This window comes from Ambystoma mexicanum, chromosome 7q (genome assembly GCF_040938575.1).
Source record: "Ambystoma mexicanum isolate Mex_15411 chromosome 7q, UKY_AmexF1_1, whole genome shotgun sequence".
Taxonomy (NCBI): domain Eukaryota; kingdom Metazoa; phylum Chordata; class Amphibia; order Caudata; family Ambystomatidae; genus Ambystoma; species Ambystoma mexicanum.
Genome location: NC_090941.1, coordinates 171,328,796 through 171,353,266, shown reverse-complemented (window position 1 = coordinate 171,353,266; position 24,471 = coordinate 171,328,796). Strand labels below are relative to the sequence as shown.

Here is a 24,471-nt window from a genome sequence, read left to right as displayed (position 1 = left end):
AGAGAATGAAACTAGAATTGGAATATAAGAAACTTAATGCTCAAACTGAAAAAGAACTAAGACTAAGGGAAATGGAGCTCAAGCATGAGCTAGAAATGAAAAAATTGTCTGTGGAAAATGCTTCTCTCTCTGGCTCCTCTAGAGATCCCAGTCCTAAAAGACCCCGGATGCCTAAAGAATTGGTTGGTATGTATGAGCCTAAGTTGGATGTGTTGGATTGGTTGTCTGTTTGAATATAATCATGGGCTCCAGAACATCACAGGAAATGACTTACTCACCTGGTTGTTCTCTAGGCTCCCCCCTGTTGCAACTGATGTGGTAATGGAGTTGGGGGAGGAGGATAGGAAAGAGTATGAATGTGTGAAACTAGCTCTGATAGCTAGATTTGGGAAGACCCCTACCCAGTATCTTAAGAGGTTTAGAACCCTCAAAAAGCATGATGGTACCCCTTGGGCTACCTGGGTGAGTGAAGGGTTGAAAAACTTAGAGGGATGGATTAAGGTTACAAAGTGAACACTTATGAATGTATGAAAAATCTTTTTATGTTGGAGTCAATTTATGATGCCTGCTCTCCTGAGCTCAGACAGCACTTGGCTGATTCAAAGGAATTATATTCCAGAAAGATAGCTAAGGCTGCGGACTTGTGGGTTGCCAACAGGGCCACTCACAAGGATTCTGGGGTAACTCAGAAGAAGGATGAGGGGAAACAGCCTAAAAAGGACTCCAAAGAGAATTCTAATACTGCAAATTCCAAAGAGGGCCCCAAACAAAACCATAAGGGTAAGCCACAAGGGAAACAAACTCAGGCTAGTGTACCTTCTGGTGCAAAACCAGAAGGAGGTCAGAACAAGCCTTCATTCCAGCGAGCCTTTGGCTCATGCTACGTTTGTAAGGCCACTGACCATGTGAAAGGAGATCCCAGATGCAAAGGTAAACTTCCAGGGATCCAGCTTGCCTCCTTAGCCTTCGCTCCAGAAGAGGAAGTCCCAATGGCAAGTGAAAACTTTCTACTGCTGGCTGATGAACCCATTGGTGTCTCAGCCAGTGTTTCTTTAGTCTCTCTGGGGTTGTGGGAACAACAGAATTTAGATGTGTATAATTCTATCCCAGATAATACTAAAGAGTATTATAAAGACAGTGTCCAGGTGAATGGTCAGGAGACTCCTGCCAGTAGGGACACTGGGGCCAGCATAACTGTGGTGGATGAATCATTTTTCAAGGCAGAGAATGTTGCTAAGGCACACAAATGCCTCACCAAGTTAGCTGGAGGGCCTGTGCAGATGTGTCCCCAGTTACCAGTTCTCATCCAGTGTAATGATATGGCTGTAAAGATACCTGTCAGTATACAATGTGAAGTACCAGGTAGGGTTCTGTTGGGTAATGACCTGAAAGCTCTTGGAGTTGTGTCACATACCACCAGACCTCCTAGTAAAAGGTTACAGGAGCTCACAAAACCTGCAAGAGAGAAAACCCTGCGAGGGTTATCTCAGGAGATGATGACAGAGATCACTCCTCTCCCACTGGAGCAACTTGCTGCAGTAACTACCAGATCAGGAGCAAAGGGGCAACCCAAGACTCCTAGGAAAAAGCCAGCAGCAAGCACTCCAGTGCTTCCAACAAGGACATCCCCTCGGTTGTCCACAGTTACACCTGTAACTCCACCTCCAGCTGAGGCTGAGAGGGAGGTACAACCCTGTGTGGTTGAACTAGACTCTGAAGAAGAGCTAGTAGGAGGCCAAGAACTTATTGGAGATCTGGACCCTGAGGACCATCCTGAGCTGCAGTCTTTACTGGAAGAAGGTGGGCCCAGCAGGGCAGCTTTTCGTAAGGGACAAAAAGAATGTCCAACTCTGGAGGGTCTCCGCCACCAGGCAGCTTCTCAGGCTGATGGGCAAGAGCCTGGGAAGTATAGGTTACACTGGGAAGATGGCCTCTTCTACAGTGAACCAACTGAGTCTGAACCTGGAGACTACAAGCACCTTGTAGTACCTCAAGAAAACAGACAACAGTTCTTGCACTTAGCCCACGAGATTCCTTTGGCTGGTCACTTGAGTTTCAAGAAGACCAAGGAAAGGCTCTCACTCTACTTCTATTGGCCAAAAATGGGGGATGAAGTAGATAAGTTTTGCAAGAGCTGCCATACCTGCCAAACTTCTGGTAAGGTTGGCTCCAAGAATGCGGCACCTTTAGTGCCGCTCCCCGTTGTGGGAGTCCCATTTGAGAGGGTAGGGATTGACATTGTTGGTCCCCTTGATCCCCCAACCTCCTCAGGCAACAGGTTTATCCTTGTTGTAGTAGACCATGCTACTAGGTACCCTGAAGCAATTCCTATGAGGACTGTTACAGCTCCGGCTGTGGCTAAGGCCCTCCTTGGTATTTTTACCAGGGTTGGGTTAGCTAAGGAAGTAATATCCGACAGGGGGTCAAACTTTATGTCCCACTACATGAAAGCCATGTGTTAAACCTGTGGAGTTACTTACAAGTTCTCAACCGCATACCACCCCCAGACAAATAGGTTGGTAGAAAGGTTTAACAGAACCATGAAGACCATGATAGGTGCTTTAGAGGAACCCCTGAAAAGAAAGTGGGACCTTCTACTGCCATAGAGAAGTCCCTCAGGAGGGAGTAGGTTATTCTCCCTTTGAACTTCTCTATGGCCATCCAGTCAGAGGTCCGTTGGCCCTGATTAAGGAGGGATTGGAAGGTGCTCCTCCCCTCAAGCCAGTCAGAGTGACTATGTGATAGGTCTCCGGAGGAGAATGTCACACATGATGGCAGAAGCTAGTGATGACCTGAAAGCTGGACAAGCTTTGGTCAAGCATTGGCATGATCAAAAGGCTAACATGGCTGAGTTCACTCAAGACCAGCTAGTTCTCGTTATGCTCCCAACAAGGCAGTGGGAAAACTTGGGGAGGTCAACTATCTGGTGGATCTGGTGGATCTGGGCAGACCCAGGGAAGCTCCTAGAGTCTTCCACACTAATCGACTGAAAGCGAACGTCTCCAGACCTGAAGTAGGAGCCTTGCTTCTAGCTTCAGCAGCAGAGGAAGAAGAGAGTGAATCTCTCCCTGATCTCCTCAGAGGTGTACCTTGAGATGAGAAAATTGAAGGAGTCAATCTCTCTTCAGATCTGACACCTGAGCAACAAGAGGAGTGCAAATCTATGTTAAATCAGTTTGCCTCCCTGTTCTCACTTTCACCAGGCTTGACCCCTTGGGGACAGCATGAGATTCTCACTGGTGACTGTCTGCCAGTCAAAAGCAGAGGATACAGAATGTCAGAAAATGCAAATATAAGAACCCACATCAAAGGGGAGGTCAATAAAATGCTTGATCTCGGGGTAATAGAGCCCTCTACTAGTCCATGGTCTAGCCCAGTTGTGTTAGTACCAAAGGCAGGATCCAAAGATTTGAGAATCTGTGTGGACTATAGAGCTCTTAATGCAGTCACTAAGACTGATGCCCACCCTTTGCCAAGGACAGATGAGTTGGTGGATAAACCTGGTGCAGCCAAGTACCTCAGCACATTTGACCTTACGTCAGGCTATTGGCAAATAGCCTTGACAGACCATGCCAAGGAGAAAACTGCATTTTCAACCCCAGTTGGCTTGTACCAGTTTAAGGTCATGCCCTTTGGATTAAAAAATGCACCTGCTACATTCCAAAGGATGGTGAATCAAGTTCTAGCTGGGATGGAGGACTTCTGCATGGCTTACTTGGATGACATTTCAGTCTTCAGCCACTCCTGGCAGGAACATGTGAACCACCTAGGGCATGTTTTGCAGGCTCTTGAGCAGGCCCATTTGACTATCAAGGCAAGTAAATGCCAGATTGGTCAAAGTAAAGTGGTCTACCTTGGGCATTAGGTAGGAGGTGGAGAAATAAGGCCTTTGCTCAGCAAAATTGAAGCTGTGCAAAATTGGACAACACCTACTACTCAAACCCAGGTGAGAGCCTTCCTAGGCCTCACTGGGTATTACAGGTATTTCATTGAGAACTATGGGACCATAGCTTCTCCACTGAATGTAATCTCCTCTCCAAAATTCCCTAAAAATCTCAAATGGAATGAGGAGTGCAATCAGGCCTTTGAAAAACTGAAGAAAGCTCTTTGCCAAGCTCCAGTACTGAGAGCTCCTGACTACCACCAAACTTTCATTGTACAAACTGATGCTTCCAATGTAGGTATAGGTGCAGTTCTAAGCCAACTGGATGAGAAGGGTAGGGAGCACCCCATTTGCTTCATCAGCCGTAAGCTGAAGGATCCTGAGACAAGGTGGGCAACAATGGAAAGAATGCTTTGCTATTGTGTGGGCACTGCAGAAGTTTAGACCATACTTGTATGGATCTACTTTTGTCATTCAGACTGACCACCAACCCTTGAGATGGTTAATGCAAATGAAAGGGGAAAATCCAAAACTATTGAGATGGTCAATCTGCCTACAAGGGTTTGATTTAACCATTGAGCACAGGTCAGGGTGTCACCATCAAAATGCTGATGGACTCTCTAGGATGTATGTCATCGGCTAGAGGTATGAGGTTCATCCAGGAGTGGATTAAATCCTCCTGTCCCTTAGTCTGGGGGGGGGGGGGCGAGTGTTAGGGAGAATTCTCTGTTTAGGCTGAATTTCTTAACCTAGTGAGTCCCCCAGCAGCTTTGCTGATTTTTGGGGTTTATTTTTTTTCTCCTACCAAGAGTGAGACTCTTTTACCCTCACTCTTGGACATGATTTGAGTGTATTCCTTTGCCTCTAGATGTGTTTAATGGGCTATGGGGTCTTTTACTCCATAGGGCTTCATGTGTTTTTGTGATGTGTGTTACAGAGCACCCTCAGTGCAGTAACACAGGGGTGTCATAGTGACCCCCCCAGTACAGACTCCATAACCTCGGACTGACTACTGTCTCCCAGGGCATGTAAAGTCACCATTGACTTTACTAGTCTTGAATTCTGAACAGAACCAGTACACACCATCATATTGTGGACGTACTGGCCGGGGCAATTCGATTGCCCTGGGGCCTGTTAGTCGGAGGGGGCACGTCTCCGTCCCCCCTGATCGAGTTTTGGCTGGTGGCAGTGGATACTACTTTTTATATTCAACTGCGAATATTTCTCTATGGGATTTTTCCCATTGTTCGAGGCTACTATCTTTATTTATTTAATTACGATAGCCTCGAACATACCGTCGGTTTATTTAATTATTATTAATTCTCCGGTTGGTATTTTTAGCCAAAATTCGGTTCTAAAATGGCTTTTGTGTTCTCTTCTTTGACTCCAACCCAAGTCGAGCCCTTTGTTCCACTTTTTGGTGGGCTTCTCCACAGAAGCCCTCCAAAGTGGTGCCACTCTGTCTGGGGTACTTAGGAGAGGTGGAGAGGATTTAGGCACCCTGGACTGAGTTGCCTAGGCAACTCAAGTCGCACTCCGTCCTGATTGGCCCAAGTGGTGAGCCGGCCGGCTCACCACTTAGCATGTTTGAGTGACAGCTAGGCTGAGTGAATGGGGGTTTTCTGCATAAAAGCAGGGCTTTGGGGACTGAAACTTCAGAAGTCGCCACAGGACCTAAGAATCCGACGAGGGAGAAGCTGAGCCGACCTGCCACGACGACACCACCGGTGGAGCCCTGCTGGACCGTCTCACCACTTTTCCCAACGACAGAGGAGATCTCCCGCCGGAGAGTCTTCTTCCTTTGACTGGTGGGGATAACCAGTTTCACCGTCTTTTCGCCTCCCGGCGCATCTCGTGGCCGCCTTGCCTGTGCCAAGCACCCCGGCAACCGGAATACCACATTTTACCACGACCGCGAAATAAAGGGTAATACCTTTAACCGGAAAACTCTGCGGCTGGTTTCTTCCCTGGCAGTGCAACGACCTTCATCTTTCCTCCAAGTTGAGATCTTCTCTTCCTCTGGATGACACCGAGACTTGCACCCCCTGCCAGGAACAACTGCCACTGCTGGAGGATCCTTCCCGCTTAAGGTACCGTGTTCCGCCTGGCTTCCCTTGCCACCAACTGTACGGGGTAGATTTAGCCCCCGGCTTTCGAACCTGGGTTAGCCTGGGACACCCTGGCTCAACTTTTCTGAGCCTCTCTAAACTCTTTTCGAACTCTCTGCAAGACTTTCAGAGCCTAGTGTAACTGTGTGATCTTGGGCGCATTTTTGCTCTGCTCTCTCTAAGAGTGAGCCCAGCCTATGGACTTTGGCTCACAAGTGACTTTTGCTCTTTTGCCTTGCTAAAAGTGTTCCTAAATCCTAGAGTGGTGTATTTTCATATATTCTGCCTTTTTCCCTCCCTTTTTCATGAACTTATTAGAGTGCCATCTATAGTTAAGCGCTCACCTCTGTCTGGAAATAAGTGGTGTTAACTAAGACTTGTCTGATAAGGAATAAGGGTTGTATATATTATAATAGTAACTGTGTTTAGAGTGTTTTACCATAAGAGTGCTAGTGTGTTTTTAAATAAATAATTATATACTTTGATACCAAAGCTCTGGTCAGTGTTTGCTTGTGCTATTGTGTGTGAGTGCCTATTGTGTATACTTTGCATACTGCCTAACTCTTCTTGAGGGAAGTCTGACTGCTCAGCCACAGCTACCAGGTAAATCTGGGTGGTACAGACTGCTACCAAGTGGGTTTACTGCTAACACCTGTAGTCCTAAATCTTTTGCAGTGTTCCCAAAGGGAACTGCACAGGTTTCTGCCTAACAGTTGGACAGGCTGAGCAGCTCCGAGAACCAGGGTTGTGCTGGCCACCATTGGGCTATCAGGATAATCCGAAGGCCCCTTGACTCCCTGATCCTACAGATTACCCTGTGCACCCGGGCAATGGGGGGAAAAGCGTAAGCTGCAATGTTGTCCCACTGGATCTGCATTGCATCGTCCAGCAAACCCCTGCCTTGCCCCTGCCAGGAGGCAAACTGGGGTGCACCTCCTGTTGGCACTAGCGGCAAAGAGGTCCACCTGCGGATGACCCCACCTGTTGAAGATCCCCTGAAGGACCTGCTTGTTCAACTGCCATTCGTAGTTGTCTGAGCCCAGCCTGCTGAGCCTTTCCGCCTCTAGGTTAGACTCCCCTGGGAGGTGGACTGCTGACAGATGTATGTTGTTCACCAGAGCCCACTCCCAAATGTCGACCGCCAGTCTGCAGAGGGTGCCTGTTACGCTCACCTGGCTCCCATAGGGGCGTCGGTCGGACCCGGACTGCTGCGGCCTCCACCCACGTGATGCGTAGTGCAGCGATGACTGACTGGATCTGCCCTCTTAATCTTGTCTGTTTTACCCGTAGAAATATTCTAGTACAAGTGGAGAGATGGATTTAGCCACTTGTGGAGTCAAGTGATAGCTCCCCCACTGTCCTCCCCGCTAATCACCTCTGTGCCCTCTCAGCAATCTCACCTTATATTCTTGAATGATGAACCCTCCATCCTGCGAAGCACGCAGGGGCGCGTTGATGACCAGTTACTTCACTGGCCTGAAGATATTGGAAGAGTTGTAGACGAATCCTGACTCCAAAAGGTCCTGGTGAAGAGCCGCAAGTATATAGTTCGTAAGAGTTCAAAATGTCTGGAATTCACTCCTGCCCAATTCCTCTTTTATCTTGCAACTTTGACCCAATAAGAAGATTGACTGCTGAAAGCGCTCTGGTAAAAGTCTGTGTTACCCAACACTGTCCGGTAAATAATGCCAAGGGTTAAACTTGCTGCTTTCTCCTTTTCTTACAGGTGCGGCATAAGAAGATGTGGCGTGCTGATGAATACCTCCGGCGGTAAAATCAGGTAAGCATATGGCGGCTAAAGAGATTGTCTCTGTATGTTCTCTCTGCTCACCTTGTTGTTTCATGTCCCCCTTAGGTGCCGGGATTCGGCAATGTAAAGATGGAGACAGCGCCGGATCGAAGAAATGCTGTGTGGAACAGTGAGTATGGCACGGCACTGCTGCTGCGATGAGATGCGTTTAAAAAAGTCTTTCCTCTGGTTTGAAGATGAGATGAATGCGGAATCAGGTAAGAAATCAGGTAATACTCTTGTTCTAACCTTTGCTTCTTTCCTTCTTTCTAGGTGCTCCAGGTTCGAGGCGGGCGTGGCAGAAGGCTGGATGCTGCTGCTGGCACGGTGAACGTTATGCTGCTGGATGCAGAATAACACAAAGCGTGTGCTGCTCTTCGGGCGTGGTTTAAATAGCCTCCAAAGTAGTCCCAGGTAGGTATTCCTCCCCGACCACACCCGATTAACAAAATAGTCCCTAAGTTAAAGTAGTCCCTTCTAAGCCTCACATGAGTTTGGATCTTCTTGCAGCATGGTCTGTATCAGGTAAGTGTGCACCTATGAGCCTGGCGCCATGACTGAACCCAGACAGCCCCTAACAGGGGTTGCTGGGTTTTCTCAAGGCAACAGGATGACTGCTCCCGGGGCTGATGGACGTGGTCTGGATGCCCGGGGGTATGCATCATGACAGTGCCACCCTACTTGTTGATGTGATACATGCAGGTGGAACTGTCTGTTTGAATGAGAATCGCCCTGCCGGTGATAATAGACAGAAAGGCTTTGAGAGCAAGCCAGATAGCCATCATCTCGAGCCAGTTGATGTGTGCTAGCTGCTTCTGCCGGGACCATACTCTGTGGACATTGTGACTGTCCAGGGTAGCTCCCCATCCCTCTAGGGATAAGTCTGTGGTAATGGTGACCTGAGGTGTTGGTTGCCGGAAGGGCATGCCTATCCGCAGGTTGTTGTCCCTACCCCACCAGATCAGATCCTGGTGGAGCTGTTGTGGTATGCTCCGCCTGCGAACCCTTCTCTTGGTTCCAGGAGGCTGAGAAATGTAGCTGCAGTCACCTCATTTTGAGCCTTGTATGTGGCACTGCAAGAAGACATGCGGCAATAACTCCCAACAGGTGCTGGTACCACCCCGCTGATGTCACTGCTCTGCTGAGAAAATGTCCAGTGGCCATCTTGATGGCCGTGATCTTGTCCTCGGAGGGAAAGATCCTCTCTGAGCTTGTGTCTCAGATAAGTCCCAGGAAGGCCAGGCTCTGCGTGGGCACCAACAGTGACTTTTTGAGGTTGATAGAAAATCCAAGGTCGTAGAGTGTATCCATGAGGGTGGATACCGTATGTCGGAGTGCCTCCGGAGATCTCACTCAGACTAGCCAGTCATCTAGATATGGGTACATATGATGGCCTTGCGCCCTGAGTAGGGCTGCCACTGCGTTCAGTAGCCTTGTAAGGACTCAGGGACGAATTGAGTCCAAAGGGTAGAACCCTGTATTGAAAGTGAAAACCCATGATCCTGAACCTCAGGAAGGATGGATGGGGTTCCCAAATCGGGAAGTGTAGGTAGGCATCCTTCAGATCCAGGGAGCACACCCAGTCTCCTGCACACAATGGGGGTCATTACGAGTCCAGCGGTAGGGGGTTAATGGGGCCGGTAGAGCTGCCGGCCCAGTTAACCTCCTACTGCCGCATTACGAGGTCTCCTCGCGGAACCCGCCTGGTTTTACCAGGCGCCCTTGGCGGGTCCCGCAAGCAGACCTCGTAATGCTAACAACGGGCCCGTCATTAACGGGCCCGTTGTTAGCATGCTCCCCATTCCCACTGAGCCCTATTGGGGCTTGAATGGGAATGGGGATGGGTTCCCGGAATGAGGAAATACCCAGCCCTTCAAGGTCGGAATGGCCCAGTATTTCCCCATTCCAGGAACCCGTACCCGGAATGGGAGTAGCCATTCAGCAAATAGCAGCATGGCTACCTCCAGGGTCGTAATGACCCCCAATGTCTCCGCTATTTAAAAAAAAAAAAAGAAATGTTATTGCTTTATTACAAACCTTTAACAAAATTAAACATATCCTTTAAAAGAGGGCAAGAAAAAGAAGAAAACAGTCCATACAAAGTCTCCGCTATGAAGGTTGGGGTAACCATCTCAAACTTTTGGAGAGGGAGGGAAAGGTTCAAGGTGGAAAGGCCTAACAACTCTCAGGATAGCCTGGTTCTTTTTGTGTATGGTGAAAATTTGTGAATAGAAGCCCATACCCCGCTGAGAGGCTGGGACTCCCTCCACGGCCTGGCTTGCTACCAACGGGCATATTTCTGCCAACAGAGTTGCTGTACCAATCTGCGGGAGCGGAGGGGAGGAAGGAGGAAAGGGGAGCCGGAAGCCCATGGATACTATGGAGAGGATCCATGGGTCTGTGAACCTTGTGCGCCAGCAGTGTGTGTGAGAGGCAAGCTTGCCCCCCACCGAAGACTTGTGGATCCGGATGGGCCTGTCACAATTTCTTCCCCTCTGAGGCTGGGGCGGAGGAGGGGGGCTGGAAAAACCCTTTGTTAGCCGCCTTGTGCTGTTTGCACCTGTGCTCTCCTGAAAGCCTCTGAAGCCTCCGAAGCCTCCGAAGGACCGACCCTTATCTGAGCGCTGGTGCGTTTGGCTGTATGTCTTAGGAGTGGACTTGGTGAGGATCGATAAAAGAAGAATAGCTCTCAGACAGGAAAATCTTTATCGAGTTCCTTGTCCGTTGTTGAATGGAACAGCCCCCCTCCCTTCGAAAGGCAGGTCTAGTATGCGTTCCTGCACATCTGTATTGAATTTTGTCGCCCTTAGCCAAACCATCCTTCTCATGTCAGTGGCGATGCAAATGGCCCGACCTGAAGTGTCAATATGGCCCACCGTGGACTCCATTATGTCTTGTGCCACGATTTTGTCATCAGCCAGCCCAGCCTTGAATCAAGCCTGGATGTGGGTAGGGCGCTCAGAGAGGAAATCAGCAATCTCCCGCCATAGCTTCTGGTTGACAGCCACCAATATGGCATCTGCATTGGCCTGGCGCAGGTGGAGAGTGGCGTTGGAATAAATGTTGTTGCTGAACGCCTCCAATATCTTTTCCTCCTTGCCCAGGAGTGCCGAGGCCGAAGTCGGTGAAGAAGATAGTGGCTTGGAGTACAGTGATGCTGCTGCTATCACCGAGGAATGTGGTTGGGGGTGCGCCAACAGTAAGAGGGGGTCCCCTTCCGTTTGCCTGTATTTAGCATCATAACGCCTATTGGTATGCTGGGTAGAGTGTGGCTTTCTGAAGTGGGATTCCGGTTCTAGCAGTAGGGCGTAGCTTGAGAACTTCAGCCAGTACTCCCGCCTCTGGTTGTTCCACCTGTGGCTGCGAGATTCCTAGGTACTCAGCCAGGCCCACCAGCCGCTCATGAAAAGCTTTGGCTGACAACAGAGTGTACGGGTCCTCCTCGTCGTCTGTGTACACTGTTGTGTCCTGCGGAGGAGCCGGAAGAGTGCTGGGCGCAGGCAGCTGTGGTGTGCTGAATATCAGTGCTGGAGGCTGCTGAGGAGGCAGAGCCGAGGCTGCCGTCACTGGTAAAGGCATGGGAGCCGGGGGCTGAAGTGGACCCAGGGGCAGTGTGGCCATGGGTGTTTGCAGCAGAGCAGGAGGGAGCATGTCCCTGATCACGTCTCGGAGGATGGTACCCATCTGTGGTAATCTCGTGAATGCAAGGAATTTCTCAAAGAACCTGTCTCCACAGGCCGGAGGAGTGCCTGATGGAACAGGCATTTGGGTTGGACTCTGAGGCTGTTGTGTCCTGGGCATGCCCTGTCACGTTGCATAGGGCGATGTATACCTGCCATTAGAAGTGGATGGATAGGATGTGGACCAAGTGACAGGGGTTGACCAATCCCACCTGGAAGCACTTTCCCCTGCCAGGTCTCCAAAGGGAAAAGGTGTCGGGTGAGCCGCCATTTTGTCTGGCCCGTTGGCCATTTTGTTTTGCTTTGTACGCTGATCGGTGGTGGTTGAGGCATACCCTGCACCTCAGGACAGGGCCTGGTAGGCAGAGTGCCCTCGGCAGTGGTGGTGGTAGTGCTGCATGCCGGTGCCCCCTCAACCATGGGTCCAGTGTTAGGGCGTAGCCCCTCGGCTTAGGACCCGGTAATAGAGCCTTGCGGCCCCTCAGTGGTGGCACCGGTAGCATCTTGCGACCCCTCGGCCGGTAGCTGGAGCAGCCTCAGTGCTGTTGCTGGTCTTCGGACCTGTTAAGTCCCTGCTTCCTTGGGAAGGAGTCACCCTTGCGGTGTGCGGAGGAGAGCAGGGCATCTACCTTGGGCCTGGTCTTCTGCTTCACAAACGCTTTGAGGTCCTCTGGAGACGATCTTCAGAAGAGCTCCAGCCACGTGGCTAGTAGGTTCTTGAGTGTGCGCGGCGTCAAGGCATTGCACGTGGTACAGCCTTCCAAGCTTTGGTCTGGGCCAAGGGCAGAGTAGGCAGTGGGTGTGGGGGTCGGATGTTGAGAAGGACCCTCGCAGTCTGGACACCTGCTGACATGCGCCGGGTAGGAGTGTGGCGCCAGAGGACAAAGCAGTACCCGATAATTGAAAACAAAAAGAAGACAAGAATACTTCTCTGGTAAAGAACGTGTGCAATTACTAGGCTGGAGGCCTAATCCAGTAGCGCTGGGGAAAGCGGTCCGGTCGACGTGGAAAAGAGGACCGAGGAGTGGCACCGGTGGGTGGAGTCAGGGAAGCGCATGCTCCCAGCGCCCTGCCCCAGCACGCATCGAATTTTAAAGGGGAAAATGATTTTTCTGGTGAAATAGGTTCCGTCTCCGGTCCCTAGCGAGGGACACCCATACAGTATGGAGGAAAGGGGACGGGACGTAGGAGTATGGGAATGCACATAACATATGCTAGAAAAATAAAGGGTGTTATCACTTTGCACCACAATACCATAATTGTGCACTAAAATAAAAACTAAAATGAGACTAACATACTAATTTACCTTATCCATTTAACATATACTAGATTCATATACTATCAGTGCAAATCAGTTCATGCCGGTTATATAAACGTGGTGCAGATTGATGGAAATACAGGGTTAGTTTGAAAATTAAATACATTAAATGTACATGGTTAAGGATGTGCTGTGTCTGAATGGGGACGTGCCAAATCAGAATTGTGGAATGCGAGATCTGTTCTGCTTAAGACCTTGTATTGTTTCAAAAACATTCAGAGCAGGAATACAGCACCGAGATGTAGCTATTGCTTCCATTTCTAAGCGATCAGGATGACTCCGGTCAGAACATTCTTGGGTTGGCTGATTGACGAAAGAGAGGTGGTTTTGAATGACACATGAGGTCACAGAAAGCGGCAGGCATTTTTACAGTTTATGTAGGTCTGATCTATATTCTGGGGAGGTCTCAGAAAAAGGCTTGCAGAAGGAAAGGCTGAGGCTTGCACTCTCTCTAGCTTCGGGTTCCTGGCTGGCTGCCATCTCTGAAGTGTTTTGCTGACCCTGGAGTGATGTTTGCAGGCAGAAAGGCTGGCAGAGGATCCCGTGTGTTTTTCCAAGCTAAGAGGGGGGTGCCCGATAGCTAGCCAGGGGCACTGGCAGTTCAGCACATACACACGATCAAAGATTATTTTGGTGGGTTCAGTTAATGTGAGGAACAAGCTAATGTGTGAATGATTTGTGATCAGATAGTGTAGAGTGGGAACATCCTTTTTAGGTGTTGCACTGTACAGTGAATTTTTTTTATTAAATGTTTTTTTTATTTTGCGTTTGGTTTACAGAGTATAAACCTTTACAAAAGAAACACAAAACAATTTTTTATACAAAGAAGAATATCCAGTGTGGATTAATAAATAGACAAAAAAAGTTAAAACCTATTTTACATTCAGTATATACAACACCACATCTGATATTGATCCCTTAGTCCTATTAATAGAAGTTTAGAGTTATGACATAAGTGATATTTCCAAAGGAAGACATACATAACATTAACAGTTATGTGTATTATTCTGACTTAAAATTACTACAGTTGACATATAAATCCCAATCCCTCCATTGATTCAATTCCCTAAGGCATTCCAATTATTAAAGCTGTGTATCTGAAGGCAGATTACACACTACAGCCAGTTTCAATGCATCCAGTTTGCCATAAAGCCTATTCCACCATAGATCTTCAATGTCGACTTTTGAGGGATCATGAATAAATTTACCAAAAGCTGCTAGGCGTTGGGGAATTAATGCCTGACACTTCAAAATTAAGTGCTTCAGTGATTCAGAAGTTACAGTACTGTGGCAGAAACGACAGGGGATTCTCTGAGTATTACCTGAGCGAATTTGTAAAATTTCCCCTGTCAGCAAAACATTGAAACAAATCTCAAGTATGGGGCCTCCTTCTTGGGTCAAGGAATTTGGTTAAATATGACTCTGGGGTGGCAATTCTCTTTCCGTCATATATAATCTGCTTATAAATCCTGGAAGCCTCGACCCTTTCTATGGATTTCACCCAGTCCAGGGATTGGAGTTTTTCCTTAACTCTCATAGGATTAAGTATCATGATTTCAGATGTAAGACAGATAGAATCTAAACAGTTCAAACAATCTATTTGTAGATTCAACAGCCACTTCGATGTTGAGGAGCCAGTTCTCAGTCTGCAACACATAAGTGCATATAGAGTATTGTCGTTTTCCACAATCAGGTTCCAATATAGGGCTAGTCTTCTCCAACTTATTTTACTATCTAATGAGAGAAGGCCCACCTCAAAACGAATAGCAGACATTGGAACGCCCTTCGGTAAATAGTAAAGTATTTTCCGCCAGATTTTGGATTCCAGTTTGGCTGCCAGTCGATGAGTTGGAAAAGGTAAAATTTCAAAGCTGTATAAAAGTTTAGGCAAAACTTTAAGATTGTAAAACCTAATTAGCGGGGTCACTGAGTATTTGCAGTATTTTGTGGCGATCTTTTTCATTTGGAAGATCAGTTTATCTACTTTGTCTAAGTAGTAATTCCAATACATATGGGTCGTAGAGCCACTAAAAATCGGAAAACCCAAATAGCAGAGGGATCTAACCTTGAGAAAGAAACAACCATCTATCCTCCATTTGAAAATAGATGTTTTTTTTCCTATTTGTGAGGTTAATCACAACAGATTTCTTCCTGTTGATAATCATGCCATTATTGACCACATAATTAGAAAGGGCCACCAGTTTCCGCTGGAGTCCTACTGGAGTGGCATCGATCAGAAGGATATTGTCAGCATAAGCTGTCCAAGATATTTTTTTCACCCTCAATCCTTGGTGATACAAGAGATGCTGTGGTTAAAGGCCCATCGACATCCAATATATATAAATTGAAGAGTGTGGGTGCGAATAGACACCCCTGTTTCAGTCCATTGCCTGTTTGAATAAGCCGTGACAAATCCCCTGATAAATTTGAACGAATTTGAATGGCAGAATCTTCATGTAGATGTATGGTTAAAAGTCCTGATGTAATCCCCATTAAAGCCAACTTAGACCACAATCTTACCGGTCCACCTTATCAAACGTGAGGGAAAGAGCAACTGAGGCTAGATATATCGGACTGGCTGCTTTCTTGCACGCCTTCTCCAGGAGGAGAGTAAAAATTAAACCCCCTATTTCTGTGCCCATCCCCTTTCGAAAGCCAAATTGTTGTATACGGAGTATCCGATTTATTTCCACCCATTCCTCAATTTTCCGAAGGACTATTCCTGCGAATATTTTAGAGTCTGCGACCATGATGGATATTGGACGGTACTTATGTGAGCACCTTCTGTCCGCTTTTTTGTATATAGGAACAAAATAGGAGATCCTCCAGGTGCAGGGGATGGAGCGGGTCAATATAATATCTGAAAATAATATATAGAGTGCCTTAGTCCATAATTCAGGGTTTCTCTTCAATGTACAGTTGGTTAGCCCATTTGGGCCTGCAGCTCGGGAGGTATTAGCAGCCCTAATTTATTTTTCAATGTCCTCAACATCAAAATTACATGTCCAGCTTCCCCTTTTAATTACCGAAAGACTATTTGTCATAACAAACTTTCCCTCATATAGAGTGGAGAAATGAGTAGCCCATACATCCTCTTGTACACAGACTGTTTGTAGCATTACTTGTGTTTTCTCCAAAGAGTTTATTAACAACCAGAATTGACGGGAAGATGAGTCTCTTAATGCCGTTAGCATTGCCGTATTATCTTTCTGCAGCATATACAATTTATGGGTTTTCGGCCAGTTCTTTTTTGCTTGTTTAATTAAATGGATTGCCTTAACCTTTGTATCCTGATCTTGATTAGATTTTAAAATTGCTGTAATACGACGGTTTGTGTCATTTTTTTTTTAACCTTACCATAGGATCATAAACATGCACAGGTTGGCACTTCATGTTTCCCATTTTTTTTGATTTTACAGATCTGACAATTAGACATTTGACATTTCACAAAAGTAAGGAACCGAAAATAATGTTAGTCTTGTGGACAGTGGCGTACAATGGTGCTCATAAAGCAAGGTGGCATTTAATTCATCTATATTTCCATCATGCCATCCAACTCTATTCCCCCCACATGACGCCATCAAAGTAGTTGAAAGGGATTCCTGAGTTAGTTTAACATAGTTCCAATTCAGTTTGGCCTCCAAAGTTCTATGGTCACTCGTATAGGACTCACTCACACAAAAATCAGCACAAGATGCTGCGAGTCTATCTGAGAAAAACATGTGATCAATTATTGATTTATATATGCCATTTGACCATGTATACTCATTGGCAGAGGTATCGAAGACAGGATTCATATAAGTAAGTCCCCAGAAATTGAAAAGTTGAGACCAGATATGGCCCTGCATTGTTTTGCGAGAAGTTGCATAGGGTGCCCCATCTATCGGGCCCGAGTTCCCCATAGATCTAACGGAGGTGGAACCCATCCTTTTATTCATCCCCACACCATATCTAATTTCCGAGTTAAAGTCTCCCACTACAATAATATCAAGACCTCTGTATTTGAGCAACATGTTTGAGAAGCAAGCATTGATGGACGGAATGATATTGTCCAATACATTTTGGAGCGAGTTATAGTGGATATTCATTACCAACATAAAGGTCGAACAAAATGAATTCCTGTACTCTACCACAATTGCCATAACCCCCATTGTAATAGTGATAGATTCCATTATTCGTGTACCATTTGCTATTTTCACTGCTGTTAAAAGGCCACCAGATGGTCTGCCACGGGCGCCCCATCGTAGCACATTGATATCTACAATCAAATCCGTCAAAATGAAGATGGGCTGTCAACCATGTTTCTTGGATATAAAGCACATCCATAGATTTAAGTTTAGCGCATACCTCATTGGAGGCCATCAAGGTTGAATGACCCCTTGAGTTCCATGAGAGTATTTGCCAAAATTGTGTGGAATCTGTGCAACTAAAATTTCTGTTGCATAGTTTGGATTTGGGAGATAGATTCTCTCAGAGATAGCGCTAACCATCTCCATTCTTTGTCATCACCTCCCCTTGCAGGAATATTAACTTCTTTATGCGTACGACCATCCTCCCGCAATTGCAGAGGGCTGTTGTTCTGTTCTTTAAAGTCCCTACCGCTCTCCCAACCTTTGCTAAAGATAAGGATGTCGTATCCCATCTTATTAAAGTGTTCAGTCTCCTGTATTATGAGATCAAAGATGTTTTGAGACCTCGGGACAATTCTTATATGGTCAAGCAGAGTATGGTGAATAAAATCCACCAGACTAATGTCTGCCGAGGAAATCAATCTCAGTTTTGGGATCTCATTGAACAGTGAGAGACTGCATGATCTGTTTAGGGAGGGAGGACCACCAATATCACATAGATTGTATAACAGGATACTTGGATAATCTGGAAGGGCCGGTTGCCGCCAAATCATATTGCGCAGATCACTGTCTTTAATGTGAATTGGAATTATTGACTGTTGGCAGGATCTAGCTTTACCATCCAGTTGATGTTTTGTTTGGGTATTAAAAGGATGTTCAGAAAAGTTATCTTGAACCCTTTGTGCGTTTTCCCCCATGCTCGGCAGGGTTGTCCGAATATGATGTTTCAAAGTCGGATCTCCCTGCAAGTTCATGTTAATAGGAGCCTCCACATGGTCATGAAGGGAACTTCCATTTCCTTCTTTTAGATTTCCCCATTGTTCCTGATTTTTGAGCCTAGACCCATCTGGTAATAGATCCATTATGATTTTTTTTAATGATCATAGGAAGTTCACTATTATGTTTCCCAGGTTCCTCTATTAATTGTTGTGGTACAATTTTTAACACTGGTAATTCCTGGCCTACATCGACCATTTTGTTGGCGTCACCCAGCTCTATTTTTATGGTAGGTGCCTTGTCCGGCAAGAGCCAAGAATCCACTTTGCTTGGGGGTAACGGATCCCGATTGCCAGCTACTGGTTGTGAGGTGAAGCCAAGTCTGTTAGATTCCATTGATGTCATCGGGGCTTCCTCCTTCTGATTCAAGATCTCTTGTGGTAGAATTTGGCTTGAGGTTGATTTTTCCAATACTTTGTGAAAGTTGGATAGTTGAAGTTGTTTCACTTCTTTGATGTCCTCCCCCTTCACTGTTAGGGAAGGAGATCTGTACTCGGGCCCTGAGATTAAATTTCCACCCACAGTGGACTTCAGCCCCCCCTTGTTCTCTCTTTGTATTTTTTGTGATTTGTTATTTTTTTTATTTTCTAGGACTGGACAAGATGGATTTAAATCAGGAGTGACATTGTGAAGCTGCAGAGCCACTCGGCTTTCTTAATTCAACTGTATCAAATCTGACAATGCAACCTCGTTTCGTTTTTATTTGTGCCTTATCCGGGTTCTGATTTTTCTTTAATTGCCTTTTTTTTGCTTTTAGCGCCAAAAGTTTTTGGCGTTGTGAGAGAGAGTAACCCTCACATTCTGGCATTGGAACATCTTCTATATTTTGAGGGCCTGCATCTGATTTATTTGTGTTGTTGGACTTTTCCTTAAGATCTAGAAGAACTGACGGACTATCAGGGGGGTCTGGAGTTAAATTTGATATGACCGGGGTCTTTTCCCCATCCCCCCAGTTGTCTTGAGAGTAGTGTAAGGACCAGGGTTGAGACTCCCTGTGCTACGTTTGTCATTTTGTGACAGAGCTCTTTCATTACATTTAGAATTTGTTTGTCACCTTCGTCGCATATTTTCGGAGCATTATTTGTAAAGGATGAGTCAGTCATTGTCGACTTACTTGCAGTAATTACGACCACACTAAAACTGGGGCGATTGTTTATGCGTTCATTAGTTTGAGATCCCTGGGATTTGGCTGTCACAGGGAAAAGCAAGGTTGTCTTCCTTACTCCTGGGATATCAACACGCGTTTTACCCATTAGAAATCCTTCCACCCTATTGAGTTTGGATTGTGTGTCTAATACAATCCGTTTAAGGTTTCCGATTTCCCAATGGGTGAGCTCATGCCCCTTGTCCAGGAGATTTAGTATCCTGGAAATTACTGGCAACGATTCCTCAAAATGCTCATTTTTCTCAAGATTTGGGGAGCTAGTCAAGGAAGCCCGAGGCGGCGGTGAATGAATATCGGGCACTGATGGCAATAATTTGTTTTGCTCCATTGGATTAGTTGACCCCTCAAGCAATGCCAGGTCAGTATTCTCCTCCATTGCCCACTTTTGACCGCCAGCCTCAGAAAAAATAGAAGCTGATGGAAGAGGGAATTTCGCACTAGCTGAGCATATTCTATGTGGTATTAAGGTCTGCATTCGAGGAAGAGTATTAAAGAGGTGAACATTGTCGACACCATTACATACAGCATTAACCGGAGTGGAAGGACCTCTTGAGAGCCTTACTCGTTTACTCAATTCTAGTTTCACAGTTTGTAACATCATCCAGACATCCAATTTTGTATCTTTTATCTCCTCAAATTGTTCCACAGATTGCTGTACAGTTGGTATCTCTCGGATACTCATAAAGCTTGTCTGGATAGGAACTTGAGAGTCAAACGATAAACCTGCTGGGGTAAATGAAACATCCTCATCCTCTGATATATCGCCACTCCCCTTTGCATGCACCTGGGCAAACATATGCGATAGTTCCACTTCCTGGATAATATCTATATATTTTTTTTTTTTTTTTTATTTACTCCCAAGTTCGACAAGCAGTCTTTGTCTCCCCCCACCTCGAGATTTATATCCATCAAAATCTCTTTTGGCCCATTGATTTCTCCCCCTAGTCCTGGATCCACTAGGTTACCCTTGGGTTCACCCACATCATGTTCATTGTTTGGTACAGGTGGGCATTGGTCCTCATTTGAGGGTCCAGCATTGGGCTTAATGGGAATGGGGGTTGGAAGACATATTTTCCCATTTCTTAACGCAGTGGCCATATTGAATCAATACAGTTGAAAAAGATCAAGTTACCACGTAATCTCTGAAGCCTTAGAAGGTCAATATGGCTCTGAAGACAGAAGCCGCCGAAGGCAATGACCAGTAATCTCACTCACTCATAAAAATGACTGCCTAGAGCAGTTCAGTAAGAATGCCTTATGGCCATATTCAAAAACTGAAATTATACTGGGAGAAAAGATTTTTTTGTTTTAGGCCACCACCTCACCGCCCAACAGCCACTTTTGATCCACTTCCGGGTGCGCGCGTGGGTCCGATGGTATTTGTGGAAGTGGAGAGCCTCTCTGTGAGGCAGTGGGCGGGGTTAGTAGCAGAGGCGTGTCCCAGTATGCGAGATGACGTACACTGTGAGAGAGGAAGATAGCGTTACAGAGCAGCAAAAGTAACACAGGGCAACAGTGAGTTCCACAGTGAGTTCCCAGCAAAGGTGAGAGTAAAGTAAAGAACAACGCTGATCTAGCTGATCTATAAAGTTGCGGAAAGAGAGCGCTGAGTGTTTAGAGATCAAGAGTCACCTTTTCAATAGTCCGAGTTACAGGCAAAAATCCAATGCGCCGCTTCTTCTTGGTGACTCATCCGGTCCTGAGAGATAGAAGTGTGGCAGCCCAACAGCCACTTTCGATCCACTTCCGGGTGCGCTCGCGGATGCGCAGGCCCGATGGTATTTGTGGAAGCGGAGAGCTTCTCTGTGAGGCAGTGGGCGGGGTTAGTGGCAGAGGCGTGTCCCAGTATGCGAGATGACGTACACTTTTCAATAGTCCGAGTTACGGGCAAAAATCCAATGCAGCGCTTCCTCTTGGCGACTCATACGGTCCTGAGAGAAAGAAGTGTGGCAGCCCAACAGCCACTTTCGATCCACTTCCGGGGGCGCGCAGTTTTAAATGTGGATAACTGTGTTTATATTTTTTTGTATGCATGCGACAAAATTCAAATGTAATAGAAGTTTAGTCTCTGTGAAGACCTGTTAGAAGCTCAAGGTAAATGTCCACAGTGCGCTGACTAGTTACCAAAATACACTGTCCTGAAGACTCATTTATTTTAAAAAAAGAACACTTTGAAATCTAGCATAGCAAGGCCCTTTCATTGAAGAGAAAAGTAACCGCAAGTGAATTGTACTTAGAAATGTTTATCGTCAATTCCTGATTCCCTGATGCAAGGGAAAAGTGAACATTTTGAATTGTATATTAAGCCTGTAACTTGCATATTTCTAACTTCTGATAAAGAATAACAATTCAAAAATTGAATCATCTCAGGATTTTCATTGCATGCTTAATCTATGATTGTGACACATGGCACTGGGAGTAACCAATAGTCGGTTTGTAGTACTGTATGTTGTAACTTCACTTTACCACATGTGATAAGACAACAAAACTGGTTATTGTGCACTGGGTTTTAGAAGAGTTATGTATGTGTGTGAATGTTCATAAGTCATTTACATGGTAAATGTGTTCTGAGATGCAAGCCAAAACGGCATAAAAGTGGTATTGTAAATAAAATACTGCAAGAATAGAGTCAGTATTGGGAGTGTACCAAGTCCAGTATTTACTTGTTAGTGATCCCAGTATAAGAACAATTAACAGGTGGTACTAGGCTCACCACTATACCACAAAATACCAAAAAATACATCGAACCAAAATACTGCAAAAAGAAAACACCCCCTAACAGGGAGACCACAGTCCTCTCACTGTCAGCTCGGACAGGTGAGCACCCCTACCGGTCAGGAATGCATTGGTGACTACCGTCACTAGGGACCAGGGTGTGTGAAACAATGTGCCTCTCAGCAAGTTGTTTCTCCTGGCTAAGTAGGCAAAGTCTTAAACCACTTGGGTCAAAATATGCAGGAGGTCTGACATGTGGCCCTGAAATTGTGATCATGGCACGGAGGAGTCTCTGAAGCAATCTCATGCGCAACCGAACATACGGAACCACTAGGATGCAAGCCACGTAGGTGCAGAAAGGCTGAGGCAGGGACCTGTCCCTGTGTCTCGAGGATATTGGCCATCTGAGAGATGTTCGCAACTCGGTCCCCAGGTGGGAATGCCTTGACCAGGAGGAGTCCAAGACTGCAGCGAAAAATTGAAGGGACTAGGATTGGAAAACCAGAGACTTTTTGAAGTGCAGAGAGAAGCCCAAGTAGTGCAACGGATTGCATATATGAAGCAGGTACTCCGACACTAGATTGGGGGAGTGAGCACGGACAAACCAGTCTGCAAGCGGAGAAATCCATGATTGCTCTCCCTCCTGAGGTGCTAACAGCCTGGCAAAAACTCTGGGAGCCAAAGATTGAATGGCAGGAATTTGAACTAGTAGTGATGCTGGCACATCAGGTACTTTGTGTGATTCCGACGAATGGGCACATGGAAGTAGGCATCCTGCAGGTTCACATCCCAAGGAGTCCTTTAGTGTGAGGGCTTGCAGTCTCTAGGCTAGAGTAACCATCTTGAATGTATCATTATGTGGTGGAAAGGGGGCAGAAGTAAGACTAACACAGAGGCATCATAGTGGTTGTTACAGACTTTTATTAAAGTGAAAAAATGAAAAGAAAAAAAACCCCATCTTGCCCTCACTCTACGAGTGGTTTCCCTGCCTCTACCAAAAATACTTATGTCTCACTCTGGATGCCAAATCAAGAGTCCCCAGTCCCATGTAAGAATCCAATCTCTGTCCCTCACACTTAACGCTAAACTAAATCAAAACGATATCTTTCTGGTCCAGGGGAATGACTCCCATCCCCTGGATGAAAGGCAGTTCTTGGTTTGAAAGTTCTCAAAGTTCAGTCTCAACTGTTGAGGGCAATACCTCCCTTCCCCAGCCATCCTCAGGCTTCTAGTACAATTCATCAACTGTTGGGGTAATGTTTCTCTACCCAGCCTTCCTCAGGTTTCTTCTCTGTCTCTGGAATTCCCAGACCCTGGTTGGCAGACATGGTTCCCCTTCTGCTACCAGGTACTGCTATGAAGAAGAGTGTTTTGGATGCACTTTCAAACTGTGGTGGGTCCCTGGCCCTGGTTGGCAGACCTGGTTTCCTTCTCTGCCAGGTCTTTTAATCTCCAACACAGGCTTTCTTTACTCGACTGAAAAGTACTGCTTTCACAGGAATTGCTCTCACAGCTTTCTTCACTTTCTCTCCAGATACTTGACAACCCTGGGTCGCCTTCTCTCAAAGTACCATCACAAAGAAGATTAGGTATTCTTGTTGCGTGATATGTCATCCTTCCGTAAGGGTCCCAGACCCTGTTCTCTTGGGTATAGTGTCTTTTTAACGTTTCACTTAATGTCCTGTAGGGGTTATCCTCTTTCCATGCACTGTTGTATTTAGGGTTCCTTGTACCCTTTGGGGACCCCCCAACCATAGGCTTTAGGGTCTTGGCTGCAGCCCTTTGGTCGATCACAGGCTTCCCCATGTCTTTCTTTGGCTCTCCAGCGTTGTGGAGCTCTCTTCGGTGTACTGCAGAGGCTCCACAGCTTCAGAACCTGTTTGCCATGTCACTCCCAGCTGGACCGATCTCCGCAGCCAGCCTCTCTGTCCCCTGGACACCGTGTTTCTCGCCTTCCAGTGCTCCGGTCTCCCCATGCTGTTCTCCACGGTGAGCGGCCCCACGCTCTCAGTTCCTCCAGGGAGGATCTCACTTTTGGTTCCTCCAGCGAGGAAGTCTCCAGCATCTCTCAATTCTATGCACTCCGCCGGCATTCAAGGGTTCCCCCCTCTCTCTGGTAGGCATACTGGTCTACAGCCCCTTCTCTTACAGCACAGCATTTCTGCTCCTTGCTCCTCGAGGGAGGGTTTGACAACAATTCGGGTTTCTCTGCTCTAGTTCAACTACTGTTGGACCAATAGGAAGTCAGTAACCACTAGACTGTTCAATGTGGTTCCTATAGACAATCCTCATGCTTCCGCACTTCCTCATCACAGTACTGATCATGCAGTTCCCTTGTGAGTCAATGGAGTTCTTCTTCGTCACAGTACTGGGAAAGGAATTTTCACTTAGGGAATTCCTATTCTTCATTGTCCCAGTACTTTCCAGGGGAATGTTAGGGGGACAAGGACTCATGATTATTTTACCCTGTTCCCCCTCTCCCCTAGCCCCCCCTTCAGCCTACTTCTGCAGGAATCTGTCCTGATACATTCTGGTCTTCCCCTCTTCCTTCTCCACTCTTTGTCTGCTTACTCTGTTCCCTCCTCTAACTTTCTCCCTTTTCTTATCTCCTCCCCTTACTTTCTTCTATGCACTTACTCTATCAGAATTGTCACTGGACCTAGTATGATAGCAACCTCGTCTTTCTT

General features: G+C 46.5%; 1 protein-coding gene across 9 annotated transcripts in view; it reads right to left on the bottom strand.

The window, feature by feature from the left end:
- Positions 1–24,471, bottom strand: part of DOCK9 (dedicator of cytokinesis 9) — a 2,709,375-nt gene that overhangs the window by 131,103 nt on the left and 2,553,801 nt on the right. The gene's annotated exons all lie outside the window — the stretch shown is intronic.